Source organism: Gopherus evgoodei, chromosome 2 (assembly GCF_007399415.2).
Source record: "Gopherus evgoodei ecotype Sinaloan lineage chromosome 2, rGopEvg1_v1.p, whole genome shotgun sequence".
Lineage (NCBI taxonomy): Eukaryota > Metazoa > Chordata > Testudines > Testudinidae > Gopherus > Gopherus evgoodei.
In genome coordinates this window covers 194,483,255-194,498,591 of record NC_044323.1, presented here as the reverse complement: position 1 = coordinate 194,498,591, position 15,337 = coordinate 194,483,255, and the positions used below count along the sequence as shown (strand labels likewise).

General features: G+C 48.6%; 1 pseudogene; it reads right to left on the bottom strand.

The window, feature by feature from the left end:
* Positions 1-9,241, bottom strand: part of LOC115645033 — a 34,164-nt pseudogene extending 24,923 nt beyond the window's left edge.
* Positions 9,242-15,337: the final 6,096 nt, after the last annotated feature.

Sequence of the window (15,337 nt, the reverse complement as noted above, 5' to 3'; positions counted from 1 at the left end):
GTTGACTTCACTAGTTTGGACCTGGCCTGTGGTAGAAGCAGGCAATACAACACTCATTGATTAAAGAGGTAAAGCCCTAGAACGCCCCACATCCCACCAAAACAAAACAAAAATCCTCAAAGGTTTCTGATGTGGTATTTTCTCAACCTAATGTGGCTTAATGGGCTTTAATCCAGTAACATTTCAGAGATATTAATGTTCCTTTTAAGTACTGAATCTTTGACAGTTTGAGGATATTCCAGTACTGATTAACAACTATTTAGCTATCAGATGTACTGTATTCAAACTATCTAAACGTTTCAGTGACAATACACTTTTGCTCTATTTTGATGAATTTGGAAAAAAGGATTTTGAGGAAAGGTGATTTATATTTAAATTCTAATTTCCTTAGTAAATAGGGTGAAAAAGAGCATTTTCTTGTGCTGTTATAGCACCTAGTAGGCTAAAAAATAAGTGGGGGGAAACCTATGTTAATTGAGAGAGGAATTTCAACACTTATGAATTGGATGTGTTCAGGAATTGTTTTAGAGGCCATGCCAAAGTGCAGTACTTTGAAAGAGTAAATTACTCACGAAAACATTCAAGATTATGAAGAATTTTTCAGGAAAAAAATTCTTTAACAGAGAATATTTGTGATTCATGGAATGCAGAAAGGCAACTTGTAATGTACTAGTCTAGATAATTGTCCTTGATTTGCTACTTAATTTATAGTCATCATGCAACCGTGACTGCTGTGGGGTTTAAGGTCATTGTTACTGTTGGTTCACAGTATCCATAATTAGCACTTCTAACAGATGAGAAAGAAAACAGATGTGACTGACTGGGATAAGGAATTCAAGGTGATTGGACTGATTTTAAAAACAAGTGGTTTACTTCAAATCATTTTTTTAAATTAGTATAGAGAATCCCTTTTTATCAGCTCCAGATCCCAAAGATAACAGAAAAGTGACATGTTCCTAGCTCTTCCACTAACTTGCTGTGTGACCTTAGGTTAGGTAGTCACTTCACTTCTCTGAACCTCTGTTGCACCTCCCACCATTGGTCTGTCTTGTCTCTTTAAACTACAAACTCTTTGTGGGCTGGAACTACCTCTTATTATGTGTTTGGATACTGCCTAGCACAATAGGGGCATTGGCACTCAACATTAATACAAATAATAGTAATAATAAAGCCTAATTAATAATTACCAGTGACTGGTAAGAATAAATCATGTCATTGGTGCCAACTGTGAGGGAGCGTGGGCTTAATCTCCGTCCTAGAAAGTTATGGTAAGTCAAAGAAAGGACCAGAGGAAAGCTGAAGAGAGAACACATAGGAAAAAGGCAGCCTGACAGAGAGAAAAATTAAGGGAGAAGGAATTCACCAAATTCAGTGAGAGCTATTCTGACGCTTCCATGAGAACACTCAGGGAGATAGAGGCCCTGAGATGCCATGGAGTCAGTCATGTGGCATCAATATGTGAATGTCAGTATGTGAGTGATGTTCTCTAGCAACACCATCACTAAAATGTTTGCTGCCTGGTACAATTCAGCAGCTGAATGAACAGCAGTTTGTTCAAGCAGGTGGTTCAAAGCATAGAGATTGTGCTGGAATCATCCATGCTTAGTTCATGGCCATGCGGATTGACACATTAGCCATACATTGCTTTGTTATATCTTTTACAGGAAACGGCGCCCCCTCTTCTCAGGCATGGATGTAGCCATTGGGATCCATTCTTTCATCACTTCAAGGTTACGTTACTGCAAATCTCACTAGATCAGGCAGAGTGAAACCATGACAGAGGCTGCAGATGGTACAGCATGCATAAAAGCAATAAAAGTGGATCACATCAACTTCAGAACAGAATTTAAAGCCCTGTCCTTAAATCCTTAGCAGTTTTAGGATGCAGCTGCTGTGGAGACAGCCTTAACTGCCAAGAAAGCTGCAAGAGGCAGACCTGTTGGAAGTCTCTGATATGGATAGAAAGGGGTAAAAAACAAGGGTGATGTCGTGGTGGGAAACTAAATAGACCACTGACCCAGGAAAGAGAGATGGATGAAGCTTTTTTTAAACAACTAACAAAATTATCCAAAGCACATGACTTGGGGGTGGGAGACTTCAACTACGCAGACATTATCCAACAAGGTCTTGGAATGCATTGGAAACAACTTTTTATCACAGAAGGTGGAGAAAGCAACTAGGAGACAGCTTGTTCTAGATTTAGAGGGTAGCCGTGTTAGTCTGGATCTGTAAAAGCAGCAAAGAATCCTGTGGCACCTTATAGACTAACAGACGTTTGGAGCATGAGCTTTCGTGGGTGAATACCCACTTCCTCAGATGCATGTAATGGAAATATCCAGGGGCAGGTATATTATGTGTGCTAGCAAGCAAGCTAGAGATAATGAGGTCAGTTCAATCAGGAAGATGAGGCCCTGTTCTAGCAGTTGAGGTGTGAAAACCAGAGAGGAGAAACTGGTTCTGTAATTGGCAAGCCATTCACAGTCTTTGTTCAATCCTGAGCTGATGGTGTCAAATTTGCAGATGAACTGAAGCTCAGCAGTTTCTCTTTGAAGTCTGGTCCTGACACCATCAGCTCAGGATTGAACAAAGACTGTGAATGGCTTGCCAATTACAGAACCAGTTTCTCCTCTCTTGGTTTTCACACCTCAACTGCTAGAACAGGGCCTCATCTTCCCTGATTGAACTGACCTCATTATCTCTAGCTTGCTTGCTAGCACACATATATATACCTGCCCCTGGATATTTCCATTACATGCATCTGAGGAAGTGGGTATTCACCCACGAAATCATGCTCCAAAACGTCTGTTAGTCTATAAGGTGCCACAGGATTCTTTGCTGCTGTTCTAGATTTGATTCTGACAAATAGGGAGGAACTGGTTGAGAAATTGAAAGGAGAAGGCCGCTTGGGTGAAAGTGACCATGAAATGGTACAGTTAATGATTCTAAAGAATGGTAGGAGGGAAAACAGCAAAATAAAAACCAGGCATTTCAAGAATACTGACTGAAGCAAACTCAGAGAACTGGTAGGTAAGATTCCACAGGAAGCAAGTGTAAGGAGAAAAGAGAATTCAGGAGAGTTGGCAGTTTTTTTAAGAGACATTGCTAAGGGCACAAGTACAAACTATCCCAACGTGTTGGAAAGATAGGAAATATGGCAAGAGACCATGCTGGCTTAACCAGGAGATCTTCAACAACCTGAAACTCAAAAAAGAGGCATACAAAAAGTGGAAACTACATCAAATTATGAAGGATGAATATAAAAACACACAACACAAAAATATAGGAACAAAACTAGAAAGGCCAAAGTCCAATAGCTAGGGACATAAAGGGTAACTAGAGAACATTTTACAAATACGTTAGAAGCAAGAGGAAAACTAAAGACAGAGAAGGCCCATTACTCAATGAAGAGGGAAATACAACAACAGAAAATGCAGCAATGGTCAAAGTGTTATATACCGTTTTTGTTTCAGTTTTCACTAAAAAGGTGAGCAGTGATCAGATAACTAACATAGTGACCATCAGCATAAATGGGGTAGGATCTGAGTCTAAAATAGGGAAACAGCAAGTTAAGAATGACTTAGGTTATGTCTACACTACCACTTATGTCGGTGTAACTTATGTCGCTCAGGGGTGTGAAAACACACACCCCAAACAACATATGTTACACCAAAATAAGGACTGATGTGGACAGTGCTATGTGATGGGAGAGCTTCTCCTGCTGACATAGCTACCACCACTAATTGGAGGTGGTTTAATTATGTCGAAGGGAGAGCTCTCTCTTGTTAGCATAGAGTGGCTGTATGAATGAACTTACAGCAGCGCAGCTGCATCAGTACAGCTGTAAACGCTCTAGTGCAGACATAGTCAACAAGTTAGCTGTTTTCAAGTCAATAGGACCTGATGGAAATACACTGTAGATACTTAAGAAACTAGCTGAAAAGACCTGAGCCATTAGCAATTATCCTTCAGGACAGGACAGGAGAAATCCCAGAGGACTGGAAAAGGGCAAATAGAGTACCTATCTATAAAAAGGGGAATAAACGTAACTCAGGGAATTATAGACTACTCATCTCAACTTCAGTACCTGGAAAGATAATGGAACAAATAATCAAATAATTTGTAAGCACCTAGAAGATGATACGGTGATAAGTGCTAGTCAACATGAATTTGTCAAAAAAAAAAATTAATTCAAACCAACCCAGTATTCTTCTTTGACAGGGTAACAAGCCTTGTGGATTGGGGAGAAGCAACAAATGTGATATATCTTTAGTAAGGCTTTTGCTACTGTCTCACATAACCGTCTCAGGAGCAAACTAGGGAAATATAGCTTAGATGAACCTACTAAAAGGTGGGTGCACAACTGATTGAAAAGCTGTACTCAAAGAATAGCTATCAATGGGTCACAGTCAAGCTGGAAGAGTATATCGAGTGGAGTCTTGCAAAGATCCGTCCTGAGTCCAGTTCTGGTCGATACTTAACAAATGATTTGGATAATGGCATAGAAAGGCACAGAGTTTGTGATGATAACACCCTAGAAGGATTGCAAGCTCTCTGGAGAACAGGATTAGAATTCAAGATGATCTTATCAAACTGGAGAAATGGTCTGAAATAAATAGGATAAAAGTCAATAAGGAGAAATGCAAAGTACTACACTTAGGAAGGAACAATCATTTTACACAAATACAAAACAGGAAATGACTGCCTAGGAAGGAATACTGCAGAAAAGGATAAAACGTTTACTCACCTTTGTAACTGTTGTTCTTCGAGATGTGTTGCTCATATCCATTCCAATTAGGTGTGTGCGCGCCGCCTGCACGTTCGTCGGAGACTTTTTACCCTAGCAACACTTGGTGGGCCGGCAGGTCGCCGCCTGGAGTGGCGCCAGTATGGTGCCTGAAATATACCCCTGCCGGCCCATCCGCTCCTCAGTTCCTTCTTGCCAGCTACTCCGACAATGGGGAAGGAGGGTGGGTGTGGAATGGATATGAGCAACACATCTCAAAGAACAACAGTTACAAAGGTGAGTAACCATCTTTTCTTCTTCGAGTGCTTGCTCATATCCATTCCAGTTAGGTGATTCCCAAGTTTACCTAGGCGGTGGGGTTGGAGCGAGACGTTGTGGAACGTAAGACCGCTGAGCCGAAAGCGGCATCATCTGTAGACTGTTGGACCAATGCACAGAGCGATGCAAACGTATGGATGGAAGACCAGGTGGCCGCGCGGCAGATGTCCTGTATGGGAACATGGGCCAAGAACGCGGCAGATTAGGCTTGAGCCCGAGCAGAGTGGGCAGTGAGATGGCCCGCCTGAGCATGAGCCAAGTCATAGCAAGCCCGAATACATGATGTAACCCAAGATGCAATACGCTGGGAGATTGCCATGCCCTTCATAGGTTCTGCCACCGCCACGAATAGCTGAGGTGAGCGCCGGAAGGGCTTGGTCCTCTCGATGTAGAAGGCGAGAGCCCTTCAGACATCCAAAGCATGGAGCTGTTGCTCTCGTCGCAATGAATGCGGCTTTGAACAAAACTGGCAGGAAGATGTCCTGGTTAACGTGAAAGGCAGAGACGACTTTAGGAGGAATGCCGGGTGCGGTCGCAGCTTTACCTTGTCCTTATGGAACACAGTATATGGAGGATCCACAGTCAATGCACGAAGCTCCGAGACTCATCTAGCCGAGGTGATAGCAATAGAAAGCTGTTTTCCAGGACAGGTACAGCAGTGAGCATGTGGCCAAAGGCTCGAAAGGGGGCATCATGAGCCTGGTTAAGACGAGGTTCAGGTCCCAGATAGGGGTAGGCCATTTGACCTGTGGGTATAGTCGCTCCAAGCCCTTGAGGAATCTGGAAACTATAGGGTGGGAAAAAACGGAACTGCCAGCTTCCCCCGGATGGAAGGTGGTTATAGCCGCAAGATGTATTCACAGAGAGGAGCTCGCCAACCCCTGCTGTTTGAGAGACCACACGTAGTCCAGGATAGTGGGGACAAATGCAGAATGCGGAGAATGGCCGTGCTGGTTACACCAGTGGCAGAAGCGCTTCCATTTTGTGAGATATATCAAGCACGTGGAGGGCTTCCTGCTCCTCAGCAACACCTGCTGAACTGCGGCGGAACAGCGCAACTCCGACTGGTTTAACCAGACAGGAGCCATGCAGTCAGATGAAGGGACTGCAGGTCTGGATGGTGCATCCTGCCAAAGTCTTGTGTGATCAGGTCCGGCCAGAGCGGCAGGGGAATTGGGTCTGCCAGGGACAGGTCGAGCAGCATGGTGTACCAGTGCTGCTTCGGCCAAGCCGGAGCGATCAGGATGAGGCGAGCTCTGTCCCTTCGGCTTGAGCAGGACTCAGTGGACAAGAGGGAACGGTGGAAAGGCGTAACAGAGGCGGCCCGTCCATGGAATCAGGAACGCATCCGACAGGGAGCCCGGGGAGCGACCCTGTAGGGAGCAGAACACCTGGCATTTCCTGTTCATTCTGGATGCAAACAGGTCTATGTGGGGAAAGCCCCACCTCCGGAAAATCGAATGGAGAACGTCCGGACGGATGGACCATTCGTGAGATAGGAAGGACCTGCTCAGGTGATCTGCGAGGGTGTTCCGTACCCCTGGGAGAAAGGAGGCCACTAGATGTATGGAGTGGGCTATGCAGAAGTCCCACAGGTGTATCACTTCCTCACACAGAGGGGAGGACCGGGTCCCGCCCTGCTTGTTGATGTAATACATGGCCATTTTGTTGTCCGTGAACACCGCAACACAACAGCCGTGTAGATGGTGCTGAAATGCTTGGCATGCCAGCCGGACCGCTCTCAGCTCTCGCACATTGATGCGGAGCGTCAGCTCCTGAGGTGACCAAAGGCCTTGGGTGCGCAGGAGCCCTAGGTGGGCACCCCAGCCCAGCGAGTACGCGTCCGTTGTTAGGGACATGGAGGGCTGGGGAGGATGAAATGGCAGGCCTGCACACACTTGGGATGACGTCTTCCACCAGTCAAGGGAGCCTAGAATATCCAGCAGAATTGTCAGGATTGTGTCTATGGCGTCCCTGCCCGGCCGATAGACCGACGCGAGCCAGGTTTGCAGAGGGCGCATTCGCAGTCTTGCATGCCTTGTGACGAAAGTGCATGCAGCCATGTGCCCCAGGAGAGCAGGGTAAGTATGAGCAGAAGTGGTTGGAAAGCTTTGAAGACTTTCAACAAGGGAGACTATGGCTTGGAACCGGTGCAGGGGCAAACTAGCCGTTGCAAGATTGGAGTCCAGCATTGCCCCGATAAATTCTATCCTCTGCGTAGGCACCAGGGTGGACTTGTCCAAATTGATGATCAAGCCTAGATGCACAAACAGCTCCCTGACGATGGTGACATGGCTGAGCACCTGTGCCTAGGAAGTCCCTCGGATAAGCCAGTCATCGAGGTAAGGGAAGACGTGTATTCGACGACGGCACAGGGAAGCAGCGACGACTGCCATACACTTTGTGAAGACCCGAGGGGCCGAGGAAAGACCAAAGGGAAGGACAGTAAACTGGTAGTGACCCTGATTTACCACAAAGCGCAGATACCTCCTGTGCGGGGGATAAATTGCAATGTGGAAATATGAGTCCTTCATGTCGACAGCGGCGTACCAGTCTCTGGGATCCAGGGAAGGAATGATAGTTCCTAGGGATACCATGCGGAACTTGAACTTTTTGATGAATTTGTTCAGTCCTCGCAGGTCCAGGATGGGCCGGAGGCCCCCTTTTGACTTGGGGATTAAGAAATACCAGGAATAAAACCCCTTGCCCCTTAACTCCTCCGGTACCTGCTCTATAGCTCCCGATCGAGAGGAGCTTGCGAACCTCCTGAATGAGAAGTTGCTCGTGAGAGGGGTCCCTGAAGAGGGACGAGGAGGGGAGGTGGGGGGAGAAATAAACTGAAGACGGTATCCAAGCTCCACCGTACGTAGGACCCAACAATCTGAGGTCAGCTGGGACCATGCCGGAAGGAACGGGGAGAGGCAGTTGTAAAAGTGAAGAGGATCCAGGGAGGGAATTGGTACACTGCTCTCGGGCGCACCCTCAAAAGTTTGCTTTGGGTCCCGGTGGTGGTTTGGTGGGACCAGAACTGTTGCCCCCTTGAGGTCCAGACTGACGTCTGTGGGTAGTATAGCCTCGTCTTCGGGCAAGATCCTGTCTTGGCCGAGGCGGGGGGTAAGGGCGCTGAGGTTGGGAGCGGAAGGACGGTCTCTGAGTCTGGGGTGTATGCATTCCCAGAGAACGCATAATAACCCGGTTGTCCTTCAGACTCTGTAGTCTGGGGTCTGTCTTTTGCGAGAATAGACCTTGTCTGTCGAATGGCAAGTCTTGAATGGTGTATTGTAGCTCAGGCGGTAGGCCGGACGCTTGCAACCAAGATATGAGGCACATAGCTATGCCAGAGGCGACCGTTCTGGCTGCCGAGTAGGCGGCATCTAATGAGGCTTGTAGTGAGGTTCTCGCGACCCTCTTCCCCTCCTCTAGGAGAGCTGTAAACTCCTGACGGGAGTCCTGGGGAACCAACTCGGTAAACTTGCCGACAGCTTCCCAGGTGTTGTAGCTGTATTGGCTTAAGAGAGCCTGTTGGTTCGCCACCCGGACTGAAGGCCTCCAGCAGAGTAGATTTTCCGGCCCAGCAAATCCATGCACCTGGCCTCCCTAGATTTTGGCGCGGGAGCTTGTTGGCCGTGGTGCTCCCGTTCGTTGACTGATTGTACCACCAACGAGCAGGGGATGGGGTGCACGTAGAGGTACTCATACCGCTTGGACGACACCATGTATTTTTGTTCTACTCCCCTGGCTGTGGGTGGGATGGAAGCCGGGGACTGCCAGATGGTGTCTGCTCTGGCTTGGATCGATTTGATGAAGGGGGGGCCACCCGGTCAGTGCTTCTGCTGATAGTATGCTAACCACTGGGTCCTCAACCTCAGGAACTTCCTCTACGGGAAGATTTATATTCTGGGCAACATGCAGCAGAAGATCCTGATGTGCTTGGAGATCAATTGGCGGGGGCCCCGATGATGATGTGCCCACTACCGCCTCATCAGGGGAGGAGGAGGATGACAACCCAGGAATGAGTGGGTCCTGGACTGATGCCTCATCCTGGGGGACCTCCGTTTCCGGAACATCATGCTGCTCAAGTGAATGTGCAGAGTCTTCCTCTGTACCAGTAGGGGGAGGTCGGCTGACTGTGGCCTCTGGTGCACGGTGCTCCAAGTGGCTGGAGCGTGCTGGACCCATTGGCTCGCCCAGGGCTTGGTGATAGGCCCAAGGTGTCCAAAAGGACCATTGAGGTGGTCCATGGTCCGGGTGGGCCTGCGCATCTGAACTCCCATAGGAGGCGCTGTCCCGTGTGAGGAGGTGGACAGGACGCGATGGCCACGGAGGAGCTGAAGTTGATTGGGCCAGGTCTCTGCGCCCATAGAGCTCATCTCTGCGTGGTACCGGCGAACGGTACCGGGAACCATGGCGGTATCGGAAGTGGGACCGGGACCTGCTACCAGCACGGTGCCGGGAGGTCGACCGGTGCCTTATATTGTCGTGCTAGGATCGGCTGCGATAAGTACGTCGGTGCCGCGATCTGGACCGGTGCCAAGACTACCATGACGGCGACCAGGATCTCGAGCGGTGCCGCGAGTACGACCGGTTCTGTGGAGAACGGTACTGGGACTGCGAGCTGCGCTGGGATCTTGAGCGATGTCGAGGCAGAGAGTGATCTCAGGATCTGGATCAGGACCGATGGTGTTCAGTGGTGCCCGGTGAATGTGGTCGCGCCATGGTGGGCTTGCCCAGCGACTGAATAACTCACACCGGCGGTGCCGAGGGCTGGGGCAATTCGCTCTGTTAGAGCGATTAGGTCCCGTGCCGCGGAGGTCTCCGGCGTGGAGGGCGCGACGAGCTCAACCACAGCGCGTGCTGGGGAGCTGGTAGGCACCGGACTCAACGGCTCCTGTGAAGCCGGAATTGACGGTGCGGAGACAAGCGGTGCCAAGGCAGATGATGGTGCCGGGCGGTCCGTCTTGGAGATACGCTCCAACTGCGGTGTAGCTGTAGTTGCCGCAGGAGCCTTGTGCTTCTTGTTCCTCGGGGAGAGGGAGCGGTGCCGGCTGGAGGGTTGGGCCGGTGAAGGGTGGGGACGAGGAGCCTTTATCGGTGCCGGGCTGTCCGGTGCGGAAGAGGCGCTTGGTCCCGGTGCCAGAGTCGGTGCCGAGGATGGAGGAGTTAAAGCTGCCTCCATCAAAAGCTGTTTCAGGCGAATGTCCCGTTCTCTCTTTGTTCGGGGCTTGAACGCCTTGCAGATGCGGCACTTGTGCGCAAGGTGGATTCGCCTAGGCACTTTAAACAGGAGTCGTGCGGATCTCCTGTGGGCATTGGCCGATGATAGGCCACGCAAGGCTTGAAACCCAGTGAACCGGGCATGGGCCCCGTACCGGGGGAGGAGAAGGGGTGAGCCTCTGATCCTCTTTAACTATATACACAACTATAAAAACTATTAATTTAAATACTAACTAGAACTACAGTAAAAGAACTATATACACAATACTATACAAACGAATGAATCACTAGGGAGGTGGAGAACAGCTAAGCCACGCTCCACTGTTCCAACGACCGACATGGGCGGTAAGAAGGAACTGAGGAGCGGATGGCTGGCAGGGATATATCAGGCACCATACTGGCGCCACTCCGGGGGCGACCTGCCGGCCCTCCGAGTGTTGCTAGGGTAAAAAGTCTCCAACGAATGTGCACGCGGTGCGCACACACCTAATTGGAATGGATATGAGCAAGCACTCGAAGAAGAACTGTGGGTTATAGCAGATCACAAACTAAATATGAGTCAACAATGTAATACTATTGCAAAAAAAAAGCAAACATTATTCTGGGATATATTAGCAGGCATGTTGTAAGCAAGACATGAGAAGTAATTCTTCCACTCTGCTCAGCACTGATAAGGCCTCAGCTTGAGTACGGTGTCCAGTGCTAGGCACCACACTTTGGGAAAGATGGTGATAAATTGGAGAAAGTCCAGAGAAACGCAAAAAAAAAAAAAGATTAAATGTATAGAAAGACCTATGAGCAAAGATTGAAAAAAATTGGTTTGTTTAGTCTGGAGAAGACTGAGGGGGGACGTGATAACAGTCTTCAAGTACATTAAAGATTGTTATAAAGAGAAGGGTGATAAATTGTTCTCCTTATCCACTGAGGACAGGACAAGAAGCAATGGGCTTAAATTGCAACAAGGGAGATTTAGGTTAGAAATTAGGAAAAACTTCCTAACTGTCAGGGTAGTTAAGCACTGGAACAAATTACCTAGGGAGGTTGTGGAATCTCTGTCATTGGAGGTTTTTCAGAACAAGCTAGACAAACCTATCAGGGATGGTGTAGATAATACTTGTCCTGCCTCAGTGCAAGGGACTGGACTTTATGACCTATTGCATACACGTCCAGCCCTACATTTCTATGATTCTGTGACTATATTGGGACAAAGCATCTGGAAAGGCCCAGGTTTAGATGCTGAGGTGCTGGGGGGCAGGATGTGGTATGTGGCAATGCTTTAGCAATGGGACTCTTTTCCAGGAGTGCTCAACATGAGCCCATGCCTGACTGTGTTTAGGTCATAGTGGAACACAAGCCTTTTTGAGAACCAGTGCCTAAAGAAATTGACATCAACCAAACACAAGAAATCAACCACAGCTCTCACATACTTGGGAAACAAAAAGTAACATTTTTTTAATGGATTCTGATACTTAGATACCAAAATAATAGGTGCCCTGGAATTCAGGATGTATAGTGCAGTGTATTGCTAAAGACTTCAAAAGTTCTGGAACTGAATTAGTCACATTATTCAAGAGGATGGTATTATTAATAATATCAATGGCATTCACAATAGCATAAATTATTGGCAAAGACCTGATTGAAGGCAGGGAAAGGATCTATAAAACCTTCTGACAGTGTCTTCATCTATTTTTTGTTCTGGATTTATTATATTTTTAAAAAGCTACAACACAATTTAGTCATGAATTCCCAAACCAGCTGGATTTACAAATCATCTCTGATGTGTTTCTAAAACCTTGAGGGTGAGCTGCCTTTTGTTCCATTGCTCGTTTTTTTATTGTTTTAGCATAGGCTGATATTTTTCATTTCAGCTAACATGCTATAAAGAGGCACGGATCACAAAAGCAGTCAGTGATGTAAGGGTTCCCCTAAGGTCAGATTCACTCTTGTTGGTTAATGGTTAGGTGCCTTAAAAAGGCAGGATAGTTCAGTGGTTAGGACACTAGGTTAAGACTCAAAAGAGGGTTCAATTCCCTGTTCTGACCCAACTTCCTCTCTTTTGTTGGGGAAGTTGCTTAGAGTATGACTACTCAGCCAAAAAAATCCCTGTGACAGCAAGTCTTAGAGTCCAGATCAACTGCCCCTAGTTTGTGGGGCTCATGTTGCAGGACTTAAAATAGCAGCATAGATGTTCAGGCCCAGGTTGTTTGGCTTTGCAGTGTTGCTGTGCCTGGGAGGTGCTTACATGGTGTCAGAGGGTTTAGTGGGTGAATGTGGAGGCAAACTGTATAGTAATCCCTTTTAGGCTGTCCTGATTTGGGATGACCTTAAAATGAGGTAGAGGATTAGGAGACAGAGAATGACCTTATTTAAAATGACAAAGGGCAGACCAGCAAGATACACTGTGAAGTTATTCACCAAAATAGCTCTGCCAAAAGTGTTGAGGAGTGGAAGGGGGTTGCAAGCTATAGCATGGGGAAGACTGTGAAGCTATTCCTCATAATCTCCAAACAAAAACTGATCAATTTCGCAGCCTTAGATTTTGCTTTATCTCACTTGCAGAAAAAAACTATGGCTCTGAAATGATGACCAGAAGCATTCACTGTTACCAGCCTGCAAGAGTGCATGTTACAGGGCATTTAAAGGGGAACTTTACTCTTTGTACTTTATGGACATGCAGTGCCCATGTGTCTACCTCACATGAAGTGAGAACACGAACCAAACTTCTTTTCCTGTAATCAGGGCCGGCTCCAGGCACCGGTCCAGGAAGCAGGTTCTTGGGGCAGCCAATGGAGAGAGGCAGCACATTCGACTCTTTGGTGGCAATTCGGTGGCTGGTCCCTCACTCCCTGTCGGAGGGAAGGACCAGCCGCCGAATTGCCACAGAAGACCGGAGTGGCAGCAGTAGAGCTGATTGCGGCTTTTTTTTTTCTGCTTGAGGCGGCAAAAACCTTGGAGCAGGCCCTGCCTGTAATCACAGTCTCAATAAACTATTGCTTTCACACAAAAGAATGGTTTCTTCATTCAAATCTACAGTGGAAGGGGGATGGAGAAAGGCTGTAACTAGGGTTGCCAACTTTCCACTCACACAAAACTGAACACCCTTGCCCCACCTCCTTCCCCTCTAAGGCCCTGCTCCTGCCCTGCCCCTTCTCCGGCCCCACCCCTCACTCATTCCATCATCCCCTTCCCTCTATCGCTCACTCTCCTCCCCCACACTCACTTGCTCATTTTCACCAGGCTAGCTTAAGGGGTTGGGGTGCAGGAGGGAGTGACGGCTCATGCTGGTGGTGTAAGCTATGCTGTGGGGCCAGGCATGAGGGATTTGGTGTGCAGGACGGAGCTCTGGGATGGGACTGATGGGTTCAAAGTGTGAGAGTGGGCTCTGGGCTGGGGCTTGGGTGTGTGTGAGGGCTCCAGCTGGGGGTGCAAACTCTGGGCTAGGGCTGGGAATGAGGAGTTTGGGGTGCAGAAGGGTGCTCAGGCTGGGACTGAGGAGTTTGGAGGGTGGGAGGGGGATCAGGCTGGGAAGAGGTTGAGGCATTGGGGGGTGAGGGCTATGGCTGGGGGTGTGAGCTCTGGGGTGTGGGTGGGGATGAAGGGTTTGGGGTGAAGAAGCATGCTCTGGGCTGGGACTGAGGGGTTTGGAGGGTAGGATAGGGATCAGGGCTGGGGCAGGGGATTGGGGCACAGGTGGGTATCAGGGTGCAGGCTCTGGGCTGTGCTTACCTCAAGCAGTTCCCGGAAGGAGTGACATGTCCCCCTCTGGCTACTATGTGGAGGCGCAGCCAGGTGGCTCTGTGCACATCCCCATCTGCAGGCACCACCCCGCAGCTCCCATTGGCCATGGTTCCTGGCCAATGGGAGCTGCAGAGCCAGCACTTGGGGCAGAGGCAGCATGCAGAACCCCCTGGCTGCCCTTACATGTAGGAGCCAGAGGTGAACATGCTGCTGTTTCCAGGAGCTGCGCAGAGCCACAGCAGGCAGGGAGCCTGCCTTAGCCTGCTGTGCTGCTGACTGGAATTTTACTGGCCCAGTCAGCAGTGCTAACCAGAGCTGCCAGGGTCCCTTTTCAACTGGGCATTCCGGTCAAAAAACAGACACTTAGCAACCCTAATTGTGACTGCCATTTTGAGGTGGTGAATGGGGACTGGGGAGGGAAGGGGGAGTGGATAGTGCTTCATGGGCAAGATAGCTGAAGGAAGGGGAAAGGGAAACGGGTATTTGGGCATGTGTCTTCCATACCATGGGCCTGAAAACAGTCAGTAGTTAGGGCTTTAGCCTGAGATGGAGGCTGATTGCCTAGCCAGAACAGCCACCATTTTGGAAAGGCATACCAGGGGGCCAAACGGACAGTATGGGCTACCCAAGGGAGGGAAGCGGGGACCTGGGACTTGGAAGGACTTCTAGCTTTCCTCTGCCTACCATGGCTGCAGCCATGAAACATGGCAGTAAAGCACAGTAACAATTCATTAAAACTTAAATATTCAATTCTTTTAAATGTTTAAAAAGACTTGCATGCTGAGGTTTCCTCCATAAGATCTGTCTCATCAGTCCTGGACTGGGCTGCTGACTGGGAATCATCATTGGTTACTGCAGAGCAGAAATCAGGCTTGCCTTCTACCTGGCTGTCATCAGGGTCCTCAGTCCCAAAGAGATCCTGGCTTTCCAGGAAGTTCTCTTCAGTGTCCTCCTTGTGTTTCTTCTCCAATGAGTCTTGCTGGTCATCCTTGGGCAGAGGCTGGGGGAAGAGGAAACAGAGAGCAGCCAGCAGACTCCACAAGCTTCCTGGGTTGAGCGACCATGTAGTTATGTAAAATCCTATCCAAATCCTCAAAAAATGGCAGGTTACATGTCCCCTGCCAGATTTTTTCCTGTTATCCCTCATTTTAATGTAGGTGCTCCTGAGCTGTTTGCTCTTTTTCCAGCACCATTTGGTGTCCCAGTCATGGCCCTTGTGGACATCTACCTACCAATGTCCACAAAAAGGTCTTTATTCCAGTGGCTGGCCACAAAAACTTACTGCACCAATGCTTCATCCCAGATGATGATCAGCTCCAGGGT